The 26,490-nt window shown below is 35.0% G+C and overlaps 1 protein-coding gene and 1 long non-coding RNA gene across 5 annotated transcripts in view; one reads left to right on the plus strand and one right to left on the minus strand.

Annotated features, from left to right (window-relative positions):
* The window catches only part of LOC127934018 (galactosylgalactosylxylosylprotein 3-beta-glucuronosyltransferase 1), a 76,260-nt gene that overhangs the window by 27,702 nt on the left and 22,068 nt on the right, over positions 1-26,490 (plus strand). The window lies entirely within an intron of this gene.
* Positions 16,467-19,189, minus strand: LOC127934020 (uncharacterized). Its single transcript, XR_008147668.1, has 3 exons — positions 19,103-19,189; positions 18,907-18,990; positions 16,467-17,106 (listed from the first exon to the last, which is right to left on the minus strand). It is a non-coding gene; the product is annotated as an uncharacterized LOC127934020 (long non-coding RNA).

Below are 26,490 nucleotides of genomic sequence, written 5' to 3' on the forward strand. Positions count from 1 at the left end.
TTTGCTGTGTGTTTGACTCCATCAGCATAGCACAAATGGAGGGACATGTGTCTATACATCCCACCCACGGGGATAATGTCATCTCACATTATACAAGAGCTTGAAGATCTGAAGTACTGTGGATTCATGAAAAGGCATCTATCCACTTGAGTGCAAAAAAAAAAAAAAAAAAATTATAAGATGTGGAATTTAAAAAAAAAAATTTTTTATTTGATATCTGTCCATCTGTCTTCTTTAAAGCAAAAAGGTTGATCACCCCAATTGTTTTATCACTTTTAGGCAGATGTGAGCAGGCCTAGAAAGCCTAGCAACTCTGGCACATGGATAATTTATGTTTCTAAGGGAAAACACTTAAGCCCATCCATTTCCATGCTCAGAGCAGTATGTTAAAAGAAGAAAGTAGCTTGTTTTCCAGTAGACTAAGTATTTGATTTGACATCCATGTGCCTCAGCAGCCTTGTGTGTTAAAATCCTCTCCCAATTTGGAACAGTAATTCATTTCTTAACGCTTTCTTTGGAGCCTTAAAATTTTATAAAGAATAATTTCTGCTCCTCTCTCTCAGCTGCGACGAGGAGTGGCACACATCCACAAAATATTCCATTATGGACCCAGAACAAGCTTTATTAATATGCTATTCTTTATCTGCTCATTAAGAAATCAATAGGATACGTCCACATTTGAAACAGGATGTGACCTTTGCGCCTGAGACTGATCTGATATCATCAGAAAATCCTCTGTTAAATTATAGCTGCTGTGATACTCAAAAGAGTCTACTTACAGCTGTGTGGGAGCGCGACTGATATGTTTGCAACTGAGTCGAACTCACAAATAAATCTATGAATGTCTGGCACAGTTACTGAGACAAACCCATGGCATTGTGGCTTGTTTATGTGACATGATTTTAGCATTGGTATGGCTGCGAGTAATAGAAATGCATGAGCCAAAGCGCATGTACTAAATCCACTCTAAATATTTTTTTCTTTTCTGTGTGCTTCTTTTTGATCTTTGGAGTAATCCCATCATTGTAGAGCATTCCCTGTGTGGAGGGTTTATCGCGAGTACTTCCATACGCCATTTACATGCTCCTAGCCTGTTGGCACACAGCTGCTAAGCTATGCAAACAGCAACACAAACTCAACACATCTTAATGCATGATAAATGTGTGTGAAGTGAGATGGGCAGTTTGGGAAAGAGAAGGTGAGGACATTAACATGGAAGACATTGCCTAGTACATATTAAAATCGGTAACACTTTAGAATACTAGAGTACATCATTAATAAATAACTGGACAGGAGGAAAATAACAATATTGGGGAGGACAAGAACCTTCACTGCTAAAAAATATAAATCCAAATACAATCGTCTGTGGGGATTTTCAAGATTCAACTTTTTAGCAGTTGCAAGCCCTGAGGCAGTACATGATAGTGGTCCTCCCTAATGTGATATGGAAGTTTTGTTTTCCAGTACGAAGAAGAATAAAAAAAAAACCTTGGTGCTGTAATGCAAGTTGTATAATGCCCACAATCTACGCAGTATGTATAGCATGCAAGATTAATGAATGTGTAAAATAGCCTTCGGTTAAAGTGATAGTTTTGCCAAAATGAAAATGTTGTCATCATTTACTCACTTTCAAATGATGGCATTCAGTTTTGGCAACCTACCCTTTCACTAAACATTTTATTTTAATGTTGTATAATATCCCTATAGATGTGCACAAAACCGGAAGCATTAACATGTTAATTCACAAGTGAGCTTGAGGATTTTTTATTGGAATTTAAAAAAAAATGGAACACAGCTAAGTAAGGGAAGAATTTTAATCTCATGCAGCGCAAGAGCAATCAATCTTTTCAATTCAGTCTGTCCCTCGGCTCTTGGGAATGAATTCAGTTTCATGTATTTTATCCAGTTCCCAAATCAAACAGTCCGAAACGACAGCATTACAAGTGAGAGAAGCATTAACCTCTTTGCCTTTGTGGGTGGCTGTGTAGATTGTCAGTATAAGAACTACAGTCTTATGAATGGCAGACTAGATTGAAGTTTGAAGTGTAGGCCATTATTTGCCATAATGAGTGTGCTTTGCTGGACTTAAAAGCTGTTCTGTTCTCCAACAAGACCCTCAAGGCAGATTTACACTATCTTTTCATGCAAGCGTCCATCTAATCTCAGCCCAGACAGAACTAGAGGTCATCATAGCTTTACATAGCAGAGGAGACACCGTATCCTTAAGAATAAAACATGAACAGATTAAAAAGAAGATTCGAAATAGCAGAGATTTATTTCTGGAGCACAATTATGCAATTTGACACCATGTATAGATAAACAAAGAACTATCTAAATCATTTGTGTATACAAGTTTTTGATGTGGGCAGTCAAAGGATCCTCTTACAGCCCTCAGAAATACAGCAGACACTAATTTATGATCTCTGAGTGAATATAAAGCTCATTACAGCCAACATCATTGCATCTTTGACCTCCACAATTCGATAAAAGTCTGCTTAAGTTAATACATTGCTTTACTCAGTAGCTGAATTCCCACTCACTTCCACTCAATCTGCAGTATTGCTATAGAGATTTGTTTGAGCTTTTGTTTTCCACTACTTTTATCGTTCAATGGTTTGGTCAGATGTTACACGTTTCCCCTTTTAATAATAAAAGCACCAGCAATGATGTTTGTTCTTCTTTTCCAAATATTAAAACAAATATAAAAGAGACATTATCTGTAATTAAATTAAACCAATACAGAATTGCATATGAAAAAAATAGGCATCAAGTGGAGCATTTATAAATAAAATTCAATTCAAGTTTATTTGTATAGCGCTTTTTATGATACAATTTTACATAAAATTAAGTTTAGTAGTAGCTTATCAGTGGTGACTGTCAGTTTATGCACATAATAGTGCTAGGCGATAAACCGGTTCATACCGAAAACTGGTGTATATTTTCGTTATGATATGAATTTTTTATATACCGCCATACCAATGTATTTAATTATTCAATGTTCAGAACGAACGTTATGTTGCGCCGCGGCCGTGCAACACCGTTTCAGACGGACCCTTTAAAATGTTGCACTTCTAAGCATTGACTGCGAGACGTGGTGAGGGTAAACATAGCAGTGCTCTGGTGTTATGTTACAGGGAAGATGGATGCTGCAGAACTAGAAGAACATGACACAGAAGAACTTGTGCCAAAAAGAGAACCCGGGTCTGTTGTTTGGAGATTTTTTGGAACTCATTGTGCTTTCACACAGGATGCGTTTGCAGCCCGCAACTGATCCGCGATTTCAAATCATGTTAAAAAAAATAATAATAATCTTTTTCGGCATTGTGACTCTTTTATCACGGAACAGTAACAGTCTTCCATAATCATAGAGTTTAAACTCAATAAATATAAACAACATATTCATGCATTTGATGTCTAGGTTTGTATAATAAGTTGCTCAAGCAAGCGGCAAAACATTCAAACATAACATTGTAGCCCACTTTTCTTGTAAGGATATCGCAAATTATTTAAAATTAAAACACCCACTAGCATGGGCGCATAAAAAATATGCAACACATATGCACTTCAGACTGAGTCAGCGGACTCCGCGCCCTCCACATCAGCAGGTAACATGGGAAAGCAAAAGAAAAGTCAAGCCAAATGTCACTTAAAGACACTTTTACTAGAGGGACTTACTACGAAAGAAAAAGCAAACGGTGTATCGATCTCGAACTCGATCACTAACCACATAGTCAAAGACATGGTCCTGCTAAATACAGTCAAAAAAGAAGGCTTATGCAAACCTGTATTGCTAGTGTCAAATTATTCTACAATATTTATTAATGACAGTAAAATAGACCATCCCAAGTAAATTTACAGCAGTAATTCCTCTCTCAACCAGTAGAAAATTCATTGAACACCTAAATAGGCATGAAAAAAAAAACCGTCATAAACCAGAAAACCTGCATAATTTTGAAAAAAAAAAAAACATGATATAAATTTTTGGTCAAACCGCCCAGCACTAGCGCATATGGCAGAAATTTTCGGAAAAATTTTAGTTGTAGTCAAACAGACGATGAACACTATTAACAGCAATTATAATGTGATGCAATCACACGTGTAGCAAAATTTGGTAGTTCTGTATGTTGGTTTAGGGTTAGCATCATCTGAAGACATCCTAGAGGGTGACATCATATCTTCTCAGGTGTTCTGGACCCAGACTGAAACTTCTGTGAATCCAAGCTAGTTTAACCCAAGCTAAATAATAATAATGCGCAGTTGATCAGACATAACTGCAGTCCAAAATTATGAGATGCATTATTTGATTTTTTTGGCCAAAGAGATGTGTCTTTAATCTTAATTTTAAACAGAGAGAGTGTGTCTGAACCCCAAACCTTATCAGGAAGGCTATTCCAGAGATTGGGAATGTGAAATGCGAAAAAGCTCTACCTCCTTTAGTGGACTTTCCTATCCTAGGAACTACCAAAAGTCCAGCGTTTTGTGACCTTAGAGAGCGTGATGAATTATAGCGTGGTAGAAGGCTAGTTACTGTAGGTACGCAGGAGCTAAACCATTTAGGGCCTTATAGGTAAGTAATAATATTTGGTTACTGATAAAGAACTTAATAGGTAGCCAGTGCAGTGACTGTAGAATTGGGGTAATATAATCATATTTTCTTGTTCTAGTAAGGACTCTAGCCACTGCATTTTGGACTACCTGTAGCTTGTTTATTGAAGATGCAGGACAACCACCTAGAAGTGCATTACAATAGACCAGTGTAGAGGTCATGAATGCATGAACTAGCTTTTCTGCATCAGAAACTGGTAACATGCTTCGTAGCTTGGCAATGTTTCTAAGATAGAAGAATGCTGTTTTTTTGTAGGATGGGAAATATGGTTTTCAAAAGACAAGTTACTGTCTAATATAATATCTAGGTTTTTGACTGTAGAGGAAGTAATAGTACATCTGTCTAGTTGCAAACTGTAATCTAATATATTATGTGTATATAATAAGATATTCTGTGTACTGTTTTTTTTTTTTTGGTCCAATAAGTAATATCTCTGTCTTATATGAATTTAATAGGAGAAAATTATTGATGATCCAATCTTTAATTTTTTTACCACCGTCTGTTAGCTTAGATAATTTAGAAGTTTCATCTGGTCTTGTTGAGATATATAGTATCATATACGATATAGAGTATCATCAGCATAACAGTGGAAACTAATACTGTATTTTCTAATAATATCACCAAGGGACAACATGTATATTGAAAATAGCAGAGGACCTAGGACAGATCCTTGTGGCACTCCATATTTTACTGGTGATAAATGAGATGAAGTTGTAGCGATCGGATCGGTAGGATCTAACCCATATTTAATATTGTCTTTGAATACCTGTATAGTTTTGTAATCGATCTATGAGTATGTCATGATCTATGGCAGGGGTTGGCAAATCACGGCACCCGTACCATCAGTGGCATGCAGAGGGATAATCGCTGGCATGCGAGCAATAGGGAAAACTGTATAATGACGTACATTTAAATACTATTAAAGTGTGACAATTAACTTGTCTACGGATGTGCGCAAATACTGCACATACTAGGCGCTTCAGATCAAACCGTCAGTGGTCTAACAGCGCTCGTCAATGTCAAAAGGAATGAGATGGCCAATCAAATCAAAGTAGGCGAGGTTTACTGTTCACAGAAGCAGACGGCGAACCACCAGTTTAACGTTAAAGAGAGGTAAGAAGAAGCTGCAAATCCTTTAATATTAGTCAACTTTTAATAAAACATTTTATGATAGAAATGTTAAATGACGACAGCTATATCCAGTGATGAAACATTTTCTGAAATGTGGCCATTTTGAGAGAGAGAGAGAGAGAGAGAGAGAGAGATGTGTAAATTGTCTACGTCTATCTCTCTCTACAAACAATGAAGGGATTTTGCCCACTTGTTGTTGAGAAATATAATGTAGCGATTTAGTAGCGATTAATAAAAGTCGCGTGAAGGCACTGAAAATATAAATGTCATAATTATAAAGTTTTTAAAATGTACATATGTAATTGTTGCATAAGGCTATACATTAATAAGTTTATTGATAAAAAAAAACCTTTTATGTGTTTTCGTTTACAATAGCATGAACCACGAGTAGTCAAGTAACTCAAGTTTTTTTAAATAAAAAAACTTGACTAGTAGAAATCAGTAGTCTTGCAACCCCTATACTGTACAACATTAATTAGTATTTCATTATTGTAAAGGGTAAGTTTAAGGCTATCTAGGTATAGACAAACAAAAACAAAATCTAACAGGTAGAAAATTAAGTTAGAAACATCTAAACTTTTAAGAACGCAGCAAGTGCATCGCTGGTCAAGCACATCCTTTCCCGTAACAAAAGTGAAAGCTAAGCCAAGATGGAGAAACAGCTGATCATAGCAGTACAATGATAGCCATTTTTAAAATCATTTTATTAGAGAAAAAAAAAAGAAGAAAAAAAAAGATTTTATTAGCAGAGCTACTCCAAGGGATTTTTAGTGCTGGAATAAATAGCGGACTCTGGAAATCAAAATAAAACTAGTGATAACAAGGCACTCTGATTTTTTTTTTTTTTTTAGAATATGATGGAAGAAATATTCACACATTATAGATATGAAAATTATGTGGTATAAAGATAGATTTTTAAGATAATAAAATATTTGATAAAGAATCAACTTGATGGAGCTCCAACTCAAGACACACGGCAGCAACAAACAGAAAGGTAAGCCATGCATAGACTCAACATGGGCTGGGAATCAACACATTTCCTGATTACGATTCGTAAGATTTTTATTAAAATTGTATTGGTTCTTGATTCACTAAAATAACAATTTTATAAGAGTAATTGCTTTGTGAATCAGGCTATAATGATCTTGTATGATTTTTCTTCACTTAAAAGAGTCATTGTTCTTAAATCAGACTACACTGGTCACACTTTTTGCCTGCAGCCCATGAAGACCATTCAACAGAAAGACATTACAATTGTATGTGGTAGACACAATGCTTCTTACAGAATCACATTCAATACAGATGGTAAATTTACATGAAAAATGCTGCAGGACACACAGATACAGGGAACATTCTAGCATTGTTTAAACCCAAACTATTCAAACTATTCTTTTGACAGAATGAAGTGACATGGATGACAGGAAGCGCAGCACAAATAAGCACTCACAGTGCAATCTTATAATAAGAATACCTGTTGGAATCATTAAAAACACAATCAGTTGGGGAAAATTAACTCAGCTAGACACAACAAAGCAAAATTATTAATGAGAAATAGAACCTGCTGAATAAGCTTAATAACAAAGTCTCTTTGATTATTTTAGTTTAACTGTTTATTTGTACTACGTTTACTTAACCCTATCAGAACAGACCTGTGTCCATTTATTTATTTATATTGCACTGCTGTTTCTTCTCTGCACCTGTTTCTGTCTCACTCCGGCTTAGTGTGCAGTCTCTTATCATCACTCTCTGCTTGTTCAAATGTCATGACGACACTGTTAGTGCTGCTACAATGGGTTAAGAAGCCAGTCAGGTGTCAGGTTTCTCTGCAAAGTCACTCATTGTGCTCTGAATCACTGACACTGCACCTCGGCCGCTGCCGATACAAAACATCCCCACGTGTCAGCAGTTCTTTCCTTCTCTCATATGAATCTGCCGCTGAGTACATTAAAATGTAACTTTGAAATAAGCACTCTGTGTATCGCTGTTTGTAAAATGCAAGAAAATGTTGGATGAGAAATCCTATAAGGTCAGAAGGAATGTCTGCTGTATTACATTTCCTTATTCAAGGTCATAACCTCTTGTGTAGAGCCACACTGAACAACCTGAGAACATACAAGCCACTGATTCGCTGATTCATGAAGTAACAAAAGGGACTATAGCTGCATCCAAAATCACATACTCCGAGTAGGTACTTTTTTGTTTGCTTACTTCACAACCATTACAATGCATGTTCTAAATACATAGTATGAATGTGTGCAGCATGAATGCAATCCAGACCTATTACATTTATCATGTTGTCATTGCCACAAGACTAGCGTTGGTTGTGTCAATTCACTGCGTAGTAAAGTGTGCATTGGCAGGTGTAGTCGATCACTAGGGTTTTGCATACGGTTGAATATTGTGAGTTTTGACATGTACACTTTTCTCACAGTTTTTTGCCTACTAGATGGTATAGAGAAGCATGAATATTCAACTGCAGCCTGCCTGTCTTTATAAAACAGTTGTTGAATCATTCAATACATCAATTTGTTTAAAAGTTAATTTGTTTAGTAACATAAGGGACTGTCTTTATAAAGGAGTCATTGAATCATTCACTCAACCAATTTGTTAAAAAACAGATTCATTCAGAAACGAAACAAGTCATTATATCACTCATTCATTCAGCACAACCGTCTGACTGGTGTAATATTACATTTGTTTCATAACTGCATATTCTCCTTTTTCTGTCCGCAATGCTTTCCAACTGACATATTTCAAAGAAATCATGCTGTAAGTAACACAATGACAGTTTTACTTCCATATTTACTTCTAGGATGTGATGGCCAGTCTTTATGGGATGTAATGATGTGGAAATTAATGCACTGAGTTCTAGTCAAATGGATCCGCAGTCCCTGGTGGGGGCAATGCTGGCATGCCTCCATCAGAGACTGTCTTTGTTCTTATAGTGCATATGCAGCAGTGCAAAATAATGTCCAACAGTATAAAGGAGGGTTTTTTATGGCTTGATGCTTCACTTGGAGAGGGCCATTCTAAAGCCATAAGCCAGTAAACAAGATTTCTTTCTATTAATCTCACAGATCCTTTAAGCACTGGTTGTGTTTTCCGGCATTCCTGGCCACAGAAAGTAATGGCATCATAGTCTATGTATATCCATTCAGAGAATATCTCCATTCATAAGCATATTTTGTCATACATTTGTCATGTGTTCATATAAATCCATTTTCTCAAGTTCATATTGTCATCCATTAAAACATGAGTTCCACAGGGATGGTGCTAACAGCTGTTTACTTTAATTACCCTTATGGTCAAGAGAGGCATCGTGTAAACCAACATATTATTGCGGCTTGCAGTGGCATACCTATGGTTCAGAGCATGTGACAGAGGACAGAATCACGCACATCACCAGTCTGCATAATTATGCAATTAAGAGGGCAACAGAGCTCTATTGATGTTTGCATAGAAAATTGCATAGGCACCATTTCGTGTGATGCAGTGTAAATTATTTTAATTGGTGTGGTAAGGTCTCGCAGTTCCTGTGGTTAATATTGACAAATAGAGAACATCAGGAAACGTGTTCTTACCTCTCCTTATCATGGTAAATGACTTTGTTCTTTACCCATGTGTGATAAACATAAGTTTATTATTGTGCCACAACATAATCTACCTTTCAAAAGGTTGGGATCTGTAAGAATGTACTATGTTTATTTAGCAAGGAAGCATTTAATTTATCAAAAGTGATGGTAAAGACATGTTAAAAAATATTCCTATTTGAAATAAATGATGTTTTCTATTCATAAAAAGAATCCACAAAAATATTAAGCTGTTTTGAACATAGATCTAAGAATTGTTTCTGGAGCACTCAATGAGGATAAGAATGACTTCTAAAGTATCATGGGACACTGAAAACTGGCATAACACCAACAACAAAAATCACAATATTGCTATTTTACTGGGTTTTTTTTTTTATCAAATACATGCAAATAGAGTTATGAATAGTATGTGTCAGATAACTCCACCTTAGACTTAAAAAAAAAAAACTGTGGTTGGTCACTCAATGTGCTGTAACACTATATGTAACTATAAAAAGAGGTCTTGGCAAGTATATGTTGCAATGCGTAACATGCTTTATGCCACATGACAACTTGAAGGAGACTAGCAGAGAATAGACCTTAAACATGTAATTGACCTTCAGAGAGTGTGAACCTCCTGTCCAGATTTCATAGGTCATGCAGCTTGATGTTCTAGGAAGAAAAAAAAAAAATGTGTACAATTCTTATGACTTTCACAATTAACAAAAACAGACCAGCTATCCTTGTGTAACAAACACTTGTGTTCAGCTTAATATATAAACTAAGAATTAAGAATTCTTAAACATGCAGCTTCAGAAAGGAACAGGAATGTAAAAGGAATAGTACAACCAAAAATTTAAATAAATGTACTCATGTTGTTAAAAATCTGTATGACTTCATTTGTTCTATGGGTCTTGAACTACTGAATGGTTCTAACAGAAATAATGTTACACCTGGACTAATTTTAGATAGGAACACACACCTGTCAGCTCACTCCAATTAGTCACTTATTAAAACCCACACCAATTAGTCTCCATCTGGGGGGTAAAAACTCTTTTCAACCCTAGGCGATTTCCCTATGGTTTAATTAGCAAAGATATGATTCCTAATTTTGATTTTTTTTTTTTTTTTTTTTTTGCATAATGTCCATGTATATTATTAGAAGCTGTGACTCAGAAAAGTCCCAAGAGTGAGAATTCCTCAACATCATTAGACAGCCTCCACTCTTTGCTTTCTCCCAGTTTGATTAACTTTTGAGTTAGCAACTAATAATGCTGTGATCAGTGAACTGATGATCAATGCTGGAAGGCTATTATCAGCATCCACACAACAGCTCCGTTCAGCTGAAAGTCTCTTATAGGGAGAAATATTGGGGCTGGGCTTCAATGACCTTTGACCATGTGATGAATGAAATACTTTGGTCATTAGTATATTAACATGATCATAGACAGCCCACCGCATGAAGTATGAGGCATCATATAGCTCTATTTGCTAACAAAACCTTAACAGGGTTCTTGTTTGTGCGATTCTGTAGACTTCAACAGTTAAGATAGATGTGTATTGATATTGTGTCTATTTACAGCATCAGGGCCAGTGTCCACTATAATAAAAAGCATGCACAATGGGATATTTCTGCACATGCTTTATTACTTTCACTTTAACAGTGGTAAATGAATGGTCAGTGGATATTTCATTATTTCTAAATGACTGCGCTTTATCAAAGCTTCAAATAAAAAAAATAAAAAAAGCAACAAAGATTTCTGAAATACAGTAAAAAGAAAGAAAGAAAAATACTGGGAACGAGACAAGTTGCGCATTAGACTTTGATCTGCATTTTGGACCACACAAGCTTTCCAAGAGTCTCATGTGAAAAGCAAACAGATTTACACTGGGTTTTATGTTATTGAAGTCTAATTAGGAGAGATATAAAAGAAATTCTGCTATAAGGCAAAAAAAATCTGTTTTTCTCAAATGAATCTGTTTTTGTTTTTTTCTTGGTTTTAAGCAATGTTGTATGTGAAGACAGTTTTTTTTTTTTTTTCTAAATATATTTAAAAGGGTTTAATAAGCACAATGTTGATAAATATGGCTCAGAGTCTTCAGAAATATCTCAGACCAACACAAGAGCCATCGTAACTAATCCACATCAGTCTGGGCACTAATTCCAGTTGCTGATCTCTGGCCTCAGCCTCAATTTTGTGGCTGGCCCTTCAGATTACTTTTTGCAAACTGAAAATAAATGGAATGGCGGAAGGAGGACAGGTCTTGGTGCTGGTTTTCAGTTTGACATGGCCAGCCTGAGGCTAGCCTTTCAATCTCTAGTCAGTGCTGAGCAAGTACGCTGAAGACAGGACTCTCACCATCAATCACATCTATCTCAATACTTAGACCGACTTCACTTACCCTTACTGAAAAAATACTCCCCTCTAAATCAAAGTGGGAATAGCATTTCCTCCATCTCCTTCTGGCTGATTAGGTTATTTAACAACACTGAGAGGAGCAAAGTATAGAGCTGATGCATACAAATGCAGAGATGTTAATCTGTATACAAAGCACCATGGGATGCCATGATGGAGCTGTTCCCTTTGTTCAAGAATTATGATTAAATGTTTAAGAACTTCATCGACAACTTGTAGAAAACATATAGACATAACTATATACTCAAACCTCTCAATGGCAGTGACTGATTAGATAGATCTGATTAAATAGACAGAGAGACTGCCAGACTATAGACCACGACAGACAGACAGACAGACAGATAGACAGATAGATAGAAAACCACAAAAACACTGGAGACAGGCATTCATCGGTTAATTTGGAGGACTTACTACTGGTGTCAAGCTTGCACTTTTTAGTCTTCATCTTTGCTGAGATCATCAGGTAAATGGGTTTCGTGAATATCAATAATGACCTGTCAGGCCACCTTTCTCAGCAGCGTTCTAAGTCATTATTGGGACACGTACAAAGCGGGGGGCAGCAGTCAGGAAATGAGTGAATATATAAGCAGGGACAGAAAATGAGCTGGACGGGGCTTTAATACGTTGTGCTTTATTCCATGCTCTCAGGTCTAGGAGTGCATTCCAATTAGCTTGTTCAGAGCAGTCGCAGCAGAAATATCAGCATTCATGAAACGATGCTTTATCAACTCCAGATTTCATTACTGAGATTAAAAATCCCCGGGCCATGTAACTCCAAATCTTCTTGTTAGTGATGGACACTGCACCAGCTTTTCTGCTTACAAACTTAGTGGGAGGTTGACTGAGATAAGTGAGTCCAGCATCTCTGAGAGACGACAACTATTTTTGCAGGTTCTCATCACAACTGGATGGTAGTTATCGACCTGCAGGCGTTCTGTTTACAGCTGGTTAAGTGTGGGTTGATGCATAACATTGTCAAGGTCACCCTGTCATACAGGGATTGATTATGAAGTATGTGATTCAGGCATTCTAACCTTGTTCTTCAGGCACCTTCTACTAATACAACTTTTAAAGCATTTTATAGGTGCTAATACCACACAGACAACTATTACCTGACATAAAATGTAGCTATTTCTGTAGCATTTCTCCTACCCTCCTCCCATTTTTTCTGGTCCCGCCTCAGAGGTCTTCAACCTTTAGCTGTATCTAACAGTTAAAATCATAAATGTTTTTGTTATATATCATTACTCCTTTATAACTAATATTATATTAAATGTACAAAAAAAAAATATATATATATATATTTTTTTAATGATTAATTACTTTTAATGACCGAATGCACAATCTTTTGATTCCTAAAGATTGTAACACCCAAGAATTGACATTATATGGACATTATTTGCAGCATGACATGTAAAAAATATGATAATAATAATAATAATAATAAATTACATTTCCTTTTTTTTTTGCCAACATTTGCTAGCCTTTCTCTCTAGTCACAGCTCAATTCAAACTAAATGGGCTACCCTCTTTCTTTCAGTCCTGTTATACATTTTGTTATTTTTTAAATTATATACATTTTGCGTATTATTACATTTAGGGGTGTGCAATGTATATACTGTCTGCGATAATATCGTAATTGTTGTTTTAACAATGTGCAAATTTGACATTATCTAGTATATTACAAAAAACTAACAAAACACCTATAGAGTGCATGCATACGTGACATGAAGTCTGGTAGGTTAGACTAGTGTGGGTGCACATTTAGACTGGATTCTTTTACTGCGTGATTCAGTCTATTAAAATTATTTTTGAATGAACACAAAATTCAAGATATGGGGCAGAAAATGTACAGGTGCATCTCAAATTTGAATGTTGTGGAAAAGTTCATTTATTTCAGTAATTCAACTCAAATTGTGAAACTTGTGTATTAAATAAATTAAATGCACACAGACTGATATAATTTAAGTCTTTGGTTCTTCTAATTGTGATGATTTTGGCTCACATTTAACAAAAATCTTAAACTAGAATATGGTGACATGCCAATCAGCTTATCAACTCAAAATACCTGCAAAGGTTTCCTGACCCTTCAAAATGGTCTCTTAGTTCGGTTCATTAGGATACACAATCATGGGGAAGATTCTGAACTGACAGTTGTCCAGAAGACAATCATTGACACCCTTCACAAGGAGGGTAAGCCACAAACATTCATTGCCAAATAAGCTGGCTGTTCACAGAGTGCTGTATCCAAGCATGTTAACTGAAGGCTGAGTAAGAAAAAGATGCACAACCAACGAGAGAACCGCAGCCTAATGAGGATTGTCAAGCAAAATTGATTCAAGAATTTGAGTGAACTTCACAATGAATGAACTGAGGCTGGGTTCAAGGCATCAAAGGCCACCAAGGAATTTGGCTGCAGTTGTTTTATTCCTCTTGTTAAGCCACTCTTGAACCACAAAAAAAAAAAAAAAAATTGTCAGAGACGTCTTACCTGAGCTAAGAAAAAGAAGAACTGGACTGTTGCCCAGTGGTCCGAAGTCCTCATTTCAGATGAGAGCAATTTTGTAATTCATTTGGAAACCAAGGTCCCAGAGTCTGGAGAAAGGATGGAGAAGTTTTCACAGTCTGTGATGATTTGGGGTGCAATGTCATCTGCTGGTGTGGGTCCATTGTGTTTTTTGAAAACCAAAGTCACTGCAACCATTTACCAAGAAATATTGGAGCACTTCATGCTTCCTTCTGCTGGCCAGCTTTTTGAAGATGCTGATTTCATTTTCCAGCAGGATTTAGCACCTGCCCAGACTGCAAAAAGCACCAAAGGTTGGTTTTAAATGACCATGGTGTTGGTGTGCTTGACTGGCCAGGAAACTCACCAGACCTGAACCCCATACACTGTAAAAAGTTTAACTATTATTTACTCAATTTTTTTGGTGAAACATTTTTACACTCAAAAAAATTGAGTAAATTTTAAAGCTGTGAAATCAATGAAATGTACTGTTTAAATTGAGTAATTGTAAGTAAAAAAATTAAGTAAATCTGAATAACTGAATAACTTTATATGAGAAATAAAATTAATTAGATATAATCAAAATTATAAAACACCACAACTGTAATTCTATGTAAAATAAACAAAAAATATTGAGTAGATATAATTGAAATATTGGATGAAATTTAACCAAACAAATGTGCTACGTTTACTACATGTAAAAGTGAATTTAACTTAATATTGGACTATAAATTATCAAAATGTTGCATTCACTTTTTTTTACACCATTTACCCTTTACAATTAATATAATAAAACCAAATAAAGAAAGAAACACATTTTTTATTAAACATTTATTTATCAATTAAACATCAGACAAAGTCTAAAATCAACCTTTGAAACATTTTATCCATTTTAATATTCCAGTAGATTGCAAAAATTAAAAACTGTAAAGCAGCCATAAGGGAAATGATTAAACCTTATGAAACATTTCATCCATCTTAGTATTCAAGTAGATTACATGTAAAATATGATAGCCGTAAGAGAAATGACATCTTACTTTGTTCCTGGTGCATACCAGCCATTTGCAGTCACACTCATTACCACTCATTAAACCATAAAAAAAAAGCAACACTTACATCAATATTAAAGGGATAGTTCACCCAAAAAGATGATGTTGTCATAATGTACTCGCTCTCAAGTTGTCCCAAACCTGTAGAGTTTCTTTCTTCTGTTGAACACAAAAGATATTTTAATGAATGTTGGTTAACAGACAGTTGAAAGTTGCCATTGACTTCCATGATAGGAAAAAAAAAAAAAAAAAGGCTACTATGCAAAGTCAATGGCAACCTTTAAATGCGTTAACCAACACTCTTTAATACTTGGCTGAATGTCACGTCACTTCACTTAAAATATCTTTTGTGTTCAACAGAAGAAAGAAACTCGTACAGGTTTGGGACAAATTGAGGGAGAGTAAATTATGACAACATCATCTTTTTGAGTGAACTATCCCTTCAACAGAATTAATCCGATAACAGAAACACTTCCATCAGGAATACCCATTCTGTGGGATGATCATGAACCACTACTGTGCAAGAAGATAATTTTTTAACCTCTGAACATTAACAGAGAGTTTTGGAGGATCCAGCTCAAGAAACAGTTTTTGGAACAACTCAAGTGAGTACAGGTCCTTCTCAAAAAAATTTTATATTATGATAAAAGTTCATTATTTTCCATAATGTATTGATAAAAATTAAACTTTCATATATTTTTGATTCATTGCACAACAACTGAAATATTTCAGGTCTTTTATTGTTTTAATAGTGATGATTTTGGCATATAGCATTATAATATAGCATAAAGCAAATTTTGGATGTCATTCGGAAATCAAGGTGCCAGAGTCTGGAGGAAGACTGGGGAGAAGGAAATGCCTGAAGTCCAGTGTCAAGTACCCACAGTCAGTGATGGTCTGGGGTGCCATGTCAGCTGCTGGTGTTGGTCCACTGTGTTTTATCAAGGGCAGGGTCAATGCAGCTAGTTACCAGGAGATTTTGGAGCACTTCATGCTTCCATCTGCTGAAAAGCTTTATGGAGATGAAGATTTCGTTTTTTCAGCACGACCTGGCACCTGCTGACAGTGCCAAAACCACTGGTAAATGGTTTACTGACCATGGTATTACTGTGCTCAATTGGCCTGCCAACTCTCCTGACCTGAACCCCATAGAGAATCTGTGGGATTTTGTGAAGAGAAAGTTGAGACGCAAGACCCAACACTCTGGATGAGCTTAAGGCCGCTATCGAAGCATCCTGGGCCTCCATAACACCTCAGCAGTGCCACAGGCTGATTGCCTCCATGCCACGCCGCATTGAAGCAGTCATTTCTGCAAAAGGATTCCCGAAGTATTGAGTGCATAACTGAACATAATTATTTAAAGGTTGACTTTTTTTTTTGTATTAAAAACACTTTTCTTTTATTGGTCGGATGAAATTTGCTAATGTTTTGAGAATTTGGGGTTTTCATGAGCTGTATGCCAAAATCATCAGTATTAAAACAATAAAAGACCTGAAATATTTCAGTTGGTTTGCAATGAATCTAAAATATATGAAAGTTTAATTTTTATCATTACATTATGGAAAATAATGAACTTTATCACAATAAGCTAATTTTTTGAGAAGGACCTGTATTTGTGGGTCTTGGGATATCTCAAATCCAATGCATACGTGACTCCCAAAAGATAGCAGCAGACTCTGCTGAGATTCCCAAGACTGCGGAGGACAGTGATGCCCTCAATCACAACTCCTACATCGCTGACTGCCCCATCATTGTCCCGAAGGATGTAGATTTTTATGACCTCCTCTGCCAACTCTGCGTGTACGAAGACGGGTAGATCAGCTGAACCCTACAGGCAAATTTTAAAGATAACTGGTTAGAGCTAACATTCAAACCTGAATGTTACAAGAAAGCGATAAATACACAAAACAAATAGCACCTGAAGAAGCAAACATTCTGTTGGACCGTATGATAGGTAAAATCTCAAACAAAGTTTACTAGGGGGAGGAGTTGCAAAAATTAACAGCATTCTTCTTAACAAGAGGACAGGTTAATTTTCTACATAGGGACATTTATTTTTAACAATAAACCTAAAAGAAAAATGAAAAGAGACTAACTGTGAGCTTCTATGCTTTAAATCAATGCTATAGGCTTTTATTGAGGTCCGCATTATTTCAACCAATTTCTTTATAAACATGTTTAATATTTAAGTAAAATGACTAATGGTTTTGAAACAAAAAAGCTTGTTTAATTGCACTACTTGAAAAAAAATATGCATTGCATTAACCCTCACACTCAACCCTTAACCCTCTAAATAATTCTGTGGCTTAGTAAATATTACAATAATATTTAACTTTATGAACTTAATAAAATCTCTGAATATTATAAGATTGTAAATGTGTACCTTGAAATGCAATGTAGTTGCTTTGGATAAAAGCGTCTGCCAAATACATAAATGTAAACATAATAATTGACTAAAAATACAACAGTTAATTTTATCTAAAATGTACAGTTATATTTTATCTTTTTTTTCCACTAAAACAATTTAGTATTTGACTAACAAATTGTTTATTTATAATACACATAATATATTTGTGAAATTTCTATCAAACTATTTAAGGATGCAAAATTAAACTGATCTGTTTCAGGGAACAAAAATATTACTTTAATTAAAATTAAAACAATGTACCCCTCCCCCAGCCTCCGCTGTCCTTCAATACCCACCAGGTCTGGATTTGTTTTGAAACAGCTGCGGTGACTGGAGTAATGGAATGAAAATTCGGCTTTAATGTATATATGTATGTATGTATGTGTATGTGTATATATATATATATATATATATATATATATATATATGTGTGTGTGTGTGTGTGTGTGTGTGTGTGTGTATATAAATATTATATCAGTCTGGCGAGTAACCCTAAAAAAATTACCAGCCAAATAGCCATAGAGGGTAGGGGGGGATAATAGACGGTTGTTTTTTCTGCATTATTTTTTTTTTTAAATAAATGCAAGCTTAATGAGCTTAAGAAACTTATTTTAGAAACATTAAAAAGCTTACTGTTTTCAAACTTTTGACCGATATTGTATGTGATCTAGGTTTCAGTGCACTAGAATGATTTTACAACGGAGCAGGCCTTAAACTGGCTGACTCCCTATAGTGGGAGCTGATTAAAACGCACCAGTCTATGTTATGTCCACGCCATTTTAAATACTTTTGCATGGTATTTTTAGTGGTTATTTAAGAGCTCATACTTGAGTTCATGTAGTAATTATGATGTTTTACAACAACGTGACAGCTTTTTACAAGACAGAATGTCATTTGAAAGTTCATAAATGATGTGTTCCCTTTTGACAAGCCACTGACCCCAAAGGGGAACCTATACAAAATCGTTTTCCATTGGGCATGTATAGTTATAGTTGCTGGACCACGGTACACTTATCGTTAGACTTTCAAATGGCGGTTAAACGGTGATCCAAATAGTACGAAAGTTAATCCACTCCAAAAAAAACCCCTAACATACATATCGCTGCCCCACTAACTAACTTAGAAAACTACACTGTTATGTACACGTACACACGGTCAATGTTTAAATCAACTTTTGAATAAAGTATTGCAAATATACATCGTTATAAAATGACTACTTACAGGAAATTCGAGTAATGCTGTTCACGTCAAGCAGTCCTTCAGTGACAGGTGCCTCTTGCTTGAGCCGCGAAACTCGTTAAACTTCTTAAGATGTCGCAAAATACAAACACAATTGTTAGGAAATCCTTAATAATTAACTTCTGAATTAAACATCACAAACATATTTAGTTTAAGCTGGCTAAATTACATAACGTACCCCGATATGAGAGGAGTGCGGGTCTTGCCGTTGCTGAGGAAACTCAGGAACGCCGTCCTTCAGGTGACCTCGATTAAGTTATGAAACTTGTTGAAGATGACGTAAAATACAAAGACAATTGTTAGGAAATGCTTAATTATTAACTTTATAATAAAGTGTTACAAACGTAAGTAGGATTAGCTGACTAACCTTACTTACCAGGAGTTGTGAGGAGTATGGCTAGTCGACGTCTCTGCTGAGGAAAGCAGATTTTTTTTTCCTGCGGAGCTGCACACGTGATCACTTTAGCCGCGAAATTTACTTAATTTATTTAAACCGTTTTTTATTAAGCTGGAACTTTATTTAGGAAAATTGGTAGGAAATACTTAATAATTTTAGTTTCTAAAACAGATCAGTACAAGTAAATAATTATCAAATATTTATATTAGAATTCACCAGAAATATTGAGGGTATATTAAAAATATAATTAGTTAGTTAAATACTTATTTATTTTCATTAAATAAACTTAAATAATATATGTAAATTTTAGAGAAATTATTTGTTGGATTTTTAATTATTATTTTTAACCTGACCCACTCAAAATATCACTTAAATGATTTCAAAAGATTTTATTAAGTAAATATAGCTCTTTATTTTTGTGAAATTTACTAAGCCACTGAATTATTTTTTACAGTGTAGGGAAAATCTATGGGCTATTGTCAAGAGGAAAATGAGAAACAAGAGACCAAAAAATGCAGATGAGCTGAAGGCCATTGTCAAAGAAACCTGGGCTTCCATACCACCTCAGCAGTGCCACAAACTGATCACCTCCATGCCATGCCAAATTGACGCAGTAATTAAAGCAAAAGGAGACCCTACCAAGTATTGAGTACATGTACAGTAAATGAACATTCATTCCAACAATTTTTTTCCTTCCAGCAATTTTTTTATTTGTCTTATGAAGTATTCTAGTTTGTTGAGATAGTGAATTGGTGGGTTTTTGTTAAATGTGAGCCAAAACATAATTAAAAGAACCAAAAACTTAAGTCTGTGTGCACTGAATTTATTTAATACACAAGTTTCACAATTTGAGTTGAATTACTGAAATAAATTAACTTTTCCACAACATTCAAAATTTGTTGAGATGAACATATATTGATTTATTTGAGTAAAAATTTGGTTTCTTTACCAAGAATGTGGCGAGATGAAAACAATAAACCAATCCAATAAATCAATGATACTTTTTTTTCCTCAAAATGCAAATGCAAAAAGCAATATGAAAGTTATTTTTCATATTTAAACTTAAGAAAATACACAACATAGTAAGTTGATCCACATGTGAAAGCCTGTGAACTTGGTCAATACTAATCTAATATACAGGCTCTGGACTAAAAATACATTCATCAGTCATCGCTTCCGAAGTGAATTCAATGGGTCATCTTGTTAATACTATAAATTAACTACAGCAATAAAATCACATTTCATAATGAACAAGAACATGAAAAACAATATCATATTAGACCACAGAAATTCTAAAATGACATTTCCCTTACATTCAACTTCCAAAAGTGCATTCTTCTTTGCCATGTTATATTCATTTAGTTGATTAGGGCTATGTGCTGTATTAACAAAAACTTTAATAAAAACACTAACACTGACCAGCTACGAAATATTGCTTTCATAATCGAATGCGATTCATCATCTGATGAACGCGATATAGCATAGCTTGTCACTGTTCTATGCCTCGTGTATTCAATGCATCTGAATAATTTCCATCTGAAAGCACGTGATGGAGATTTACCGGTACTATTAATCACAGAACCGGTATTTACCGACAAGATGCGCATGACAATCACATGCAATTTATCGTGCAGCCCTTGTTTGTTGATCACAAAGTAGATGAGAAAAACTAGGAGGCCAGGTGTATTCAAAGCCCTGCCATAACTGTAGAGTGCGTGGAATGGTGTGCTGTGATTGGTTGTTATTGTTTACAGTGCGTGGAATACACTTTTTTCTTATAAAATGCGTGTCCATAAATTTTGCGTCAACTCTGTTACCGTACCATACTTCGCCTTTAAATTGGTGGTATTATCTCCCACAACTATATATGATACAGGAAATAATGTCACTTTTACTCACAAGATCTGAAAAACTGAAAAGTATGTGTGTTCTCTTTGAGAAAATATTTGAATCTAAAAAGTTATTTGATCAACAGTTAGTTCGTAGAACTTCAACACTTTTACCACAATATTGAGAGGAAAATATACTTTATTACTGATCACACACTAGGTTATTTAAAGTCATGATTTCATTAGTGCCGTGCTCTTAACATTTCTGCTTGTAAGTGGAGTTTTTGTCAAAAATACAATAACATTGTCAATTCTGTTACCGTCAAACTCTGTTACCAAGGTAGAGTAACAATGCTGACAATTTTGTAACATAATTTACAGTTCACTGGATAATTCTGTCAATTCTGTTACTTTTCAGTTCTGTTCCTTAAAGGTTCAACTTGGTTTGTGAACTATTTCCACATAAAAACAATAAAATTGTTGTTTAAAATCTCAAACATTATTGAGATATTTTTGCACCCTTAAAATATTTCAATATTTCTATTATTTTTATTTTTTTACTGGATATTACATTTTCAGATGAAAAATATTTGCTCCAAGTGGACAATTCTGTGAAGTCCATTTAAAGTTTCTTTTTTGAACATTTGTTTGAAATGGTTTGATTCATTATTTAAAATAAATGTGGCGATTTTTGAATTGCCTAAATCATAAATGCAGCCGGGTTGAAGCCTGCAGTGATGTTTTTCATTTTTGTTATTGCAGCAGTCCACTCTGCATATATTTGTTTTGAGAATGTTGCACTCCTGTTGCAGTTTGTTATTCTGCACGAAACTTCATGCCAATAAATACACTCTTTATACATTAAAGCTGCAGTAGGTAACTTTTGACGCTCTAGCGGTTAATAAACAGAACTGCTTGCGTCTTGCGGAAGAACATCGTAGCCGGAACTACTTCTCTCTGTTTATGTCTATGAAGAATCACAAAGGTACTGGGTTACTCCACCGCGGTATCCCCGAAGCAATCTAAAATAGTCTGAATATAAACACTTATTATAGGTGTACCCTAGTGATTCAGGACAAGCTAAAAACATGTTTTGGAAAATGGATTCATGATGTACTCACTTATTATGTACATTTTTCTAAATTTTGAACACAAACAAAGTTACGGACCGCAGCTCTGATTGGTTGTTTTTTACCGGGAACGGTCTGTAACTGCAAATGGCAACAGGACCACTGGGAGGAGCCAGAGGAGCTTGATTTTTTTCACAGATTATCTGTCTCATATTCTACTGTCGGGGACATAATGACAGGTTTTTAAAAAATGTAAAAAATATATTTTTACAAAAGTTCCCTACTGCAGCTTTAATCCGTTATTTGGTGTTTTTAGACATGGAAAATCGATTTAGCAATCGATTCAATGACCACTTATGTCTTAAAAATCGAAAATGATTTTTTCACAAAAGTGACAGCCCTAATAGGTAGCCAGTGCAGAGACTGTAGAATTGGGGTAATATGATCATATTTTCTTGACCCGGTAAGGACTCTAGCATCTGCATTTTGGACTACCTGTAGCTTGTTTATTGAGGATCTAGAGTCTAGAGGTCAGTAATGCATGAACTAGCTTTTCTGCATCAGAAACAGATAACATGTTTCATAGCTTGGCAATGTTTCTAAGATAGAAGAATGCTGTTTGGGAAATATGGTTTTCAAAAGACAAGTTGCTGTTTAATATAGCACCCAGATTTCTGACTGTAGAGAAAGTAACAGTACATTTGTCTAGTTGCAAACTATAATCTATGAGATTCTGTTTACTGTTTTTTGCTCCAATAAGTAATGTCTCTGTCTTTAATTTAACAGGAGAAAATTATTGGTCTTACAATCTTTTACGTTTTTAACACACTCTGTTATCTTAGATAATTTTGAAGTTTCATTTGATCAGATTGGATTCATACCAAATTATAAAACATCAGACCACATCTTCACCCTACACACCCTGATCAACAAATACATTAAACAAAGCAAAACCAAAATATTTGCTTGCTTTGTAGATTTCCAGAAGGTCTTTGATTCAGTTTGGCATGAAGGTCTGTCGTCAAAACTTCTAGAACCAGATATTGGGGGTAAAACATACAATATTATAAAAACAATGTATTCAAAGAATCAATGCACAATTAAAATTGGAAATAAATGAACAGAATTCTTCACTCAAGGGCTGGTTGTGAGGCAGGGCTGTCCACTATCACCGACCCTCTTCAATATCTACATTATTGAATTAGCGAAATTCCTAGATCAGCAGCACCTGGCCTTACACTACATGACTCCAACATTAAGCTCTTGCTGTTTGCAGATGATCTGGTTGTGCGGTCTCCAACAGAAGAGGGTCTACAGCAGAATCTAGATATCCTGCACATGTTCTGTCAGAACTAGGCCCTGACCATTATTCCTAACAAAACTAAAGTACTAACATTCCAGAAAAGACCCAGAGTTCAGGGAAAGAGACAACTTCACCCCTTGGTATGACCAAAATTGAAGATGCAACAAACTACACATAACTCAGGCTGAAAATAAATGCAACTGGTATTTGCAAACTAAATTTGGCTGTGAATGAACTGCAGGCGACAAGGGCCTTTTATGCCATCAAATAAATCTATCCAAATTGAAATACCAATTCGACTCTGGCTCAAAATATTCCAATCAGTCATAGAACCTATTGCATTATATGGCAGTGAAGTGTGGGGTCCTCTCCCAAATCACAAATTTGAAAAAATGGGACAAAAATCTGATGGAAGCCCTGCATGTGGAGTTCTGTAAGAGTATCATCAGAGTCCAAAGTGACACTACGAACAACACATGCGGGGCATAATTAAGCAGATACCCTCTTCTAATGATCATTGAGAAACGAGCCCTCAAATTTTGGAAACCCCTAAAAACGAGCGACCCCAAGTCTTACCATTTTAAAGCCCTTAAAAACAATGAAGTGAACCATGAAAAAAGTCCCCTGATTCAGATGGTCCTGAAGCTCCAAAAACAAACTAACACGACTAACAACAGCCAGCATCAGGACACTGAAATATCCATCCACAAAATTTGGCCTAACCAAATTATAAAAGCACAGAAAGAAAATTATCTAAATTATTGGACTGAAACAACAGAAAAACAAATTAAACTTGAATGTTATTTGGCCCTAAATAGAGACTACACAACTGCAGGATATCTGAGTACAGTAAAAAACTGTAAAGAGAAGACAGATGACGAGGTACAGACTGAGCAATCATACTCTGACTATGGAGACAGGTAGATATTAACAGCACTGGCTGCCCAAAGAGAGCCTTTATCTGCCCTTACTGTAATCATGGAGAAGTGGATACAGAGCAACACTTCCTCACCAGCTGCTCTAACTATGAAGAAATTAGAAAGAAATGTTATCCCAAATTTGAAATACTTTACCCTGACTTCAAAATGTTAAACAAGAAAACATAACTTCAATATTTATTAGGTAAAAAAAAAGACTAGCAGCAAGATACATTGATTCCTGTCACAAAAATAGGGAGGAGTCAACAAATCAGTGATGAGCCTACACACACCACAAATTTACAAACACACACACACCACACTGATTTATCAATTGTAGAATTTTTAAATGTTATTTGTTCTACTTTTTAAATGTATATACATGCATGTTTTTGTTGCATATATATGTAAACACTATGCTTTGGCAATACATTGTAACAATTGTCATGACAATAAAGCACATATTGAATTGAATTGAACTGAATTGAATTGAGAGAGAGAGAGAGATTTCTCAAAATATTTCATCATGGTGAGTAAATGATAACAAAACAAAATTTTTTTTGTAATCTGTTATTTGAAATTTTCATTTGTAGACTTTTGTGTTTTCCCTATGGTGTTTATTACAGTGCCAACTACTGAAATATTTTGACTTAATAGGCTATTTATCTTCAAATATTCATTTTTTTAAATATATATCTGGACTACAAATGCCCTAGATATTGTTTGAAAGTGTTTTGATCTTTAATTGTTCATTCACACTTTACATTATGGCTTCATTAGTTAACATAAACTGCCAATGAAAAAAATTATTCTGAACATTCATTAATCTTAGGTATTTCAATATTTAATAACACATTGCTAAAATTGGAAGTTGCAACTGACTTAAGATTTTTTAACAAAGATTAATAACATCTATATCAAATGTAGCTATTGCTCATTGTTTAGCTGTGCATTTATTGAATGAGCACTATGCTATGTCCGAACTGATTACACTATATTTTATGCATTGCACTGTATTTTATGTAAAATCATTTTCTATTTTTAAACTGTCTTAAATTGCTTTTTTTGTTTTATTTTTGTAATTATTTTTCTTCATTACTTTTTTTTTTAACTTTCTTTTTGAATTACCATTGTGTACGAAATGTGCTATATAAATAAACTTGCCTTGCCTTGCATGTTAATGCATTAACCAAGGTTAACTAATGAGATTTTATTGTAAAGTGATAACTATTGGTTTTTATAGTTCTTTTGCACTTTAATGTGTAAAACATTTAACTTTTATATATTTTTCTCTATTGCTTTATTGTTTTAAATGTTTAGTTATTTTTGTAATAAGAAAAAAAAAGTTATTTTACCTGTTATACTGTATTATGACCACTTTTTAAAACAAAATTTAAAAGCATTATCAATTAACCGCAACAGGAAAATTTTATACCGGCATTTCCCTACTAATCACAGAACCAGCTTTACTAAAGAGACACGCATGACAATCATTATTTTTGCATAATGATGCTAAACAGATTGTCTTCCTTGGCAGCTACCCTCTTATAATATCTCCTTCTCACAAATGTCCATTTATTTAATTATTTGCCAAGTAGTCATGTAATAAGTGGGATTATGTACAGTCAGCCTTTCGTAGATAGAGATACTGTTGTTATTCAACCACATGCATTTCTAACCATGTATTTCTGCTTAAAATCAGAAAACACACACACACACACACACACACACACACACACACACATAGGGGCCATGCTGCTCTCAAAAAAATTAACTCTCTCTCTTCTCTTCAATTTTTCTGCCTCCAGAGAAGCTAAAAATACACTGTCGCTATACTGCAGTCAACCAGCATTTGTGCTACAGCCTACACACACACACATAGACAGGCTTGATTCAAGGCACAGCGTCATCATACCCAGCTTTCATATGTGTCTGGAGGGGTTTCAGTGATAATAGTTTCATAACAGAATTATTATTCTCTTAGGAAGAGGTTTGGCACAAAGGGCACCTGACAGCTAATTCATCTGTTCCTGTATTGCAAATATTACCA

Source organism: Carassius gibelio, chromosome A18 (genome assembly GCF_023724105.1).
Source record: "Carassius gibelio isolate Cgi1373 ecotype wild population from Czech Republic chromosome A18, carGib1.2-hapl.c, whole genome shotgun sequence".
Taxonomy (NCBI): domain Eukaryota; kingdom Metazoa; phylum Chordata; class Actinopteri; order Cypriniformes; family Cyprinidae; genus Carassius; species Carassius gibelio.